Here is a 433-nt window from a genome sequence, read left to right on the forward strand (position 1 = left end):
GTCTTCTTACTCATGGTCTTTCGAGGTTTGCTTTGCTAGCTTCCGCATTATACCTGCTTTTTCCTAACAAGTGTTGGGTTTAGGATCTTTTTTTCCCTTCCTATGTGATAAATAAAAGTCTTATTTGGACTAGCCACTTTAGGCCATAAGCCCAATATTATGTGGCATTTATAAGACTTATTTAGGTCTTATTTTCACAAAAATCAAGAGATATATGTTTTAGAGATGGCAGAAGTACTCATTACCCCCCTGAACTTGAAGCTTTTTATACGATGTACACCTAAACTAAATTCCGTTTTAATTACCCCCTTGAACTTGTTTATTCCTCCGTCGCGTACACCTTTATTGTCCGATCACTCCAATCGTGTCTACACGCGCATGACACCTAGATAAATATTAGCCACCTGGATAAATATTAGCCACCTGGATAAAT

The sequence above is a fragment of the Solanum tuberosum genome, unplaced genomic scaffold (assembly GCF_000226075.1).
Source record: "Solanum tuberosum cultivar DM 1-3 516 R44 unplaced genomic scaffold, SolTub_3.0 scf00875, whole genome shotgun sequence".
NCBI lineage: Eukaryota > Viridiplantae > Streptophyta > Magnoliopsida > Solanales > Solanaceae > Solanum > Solanum tuberosum.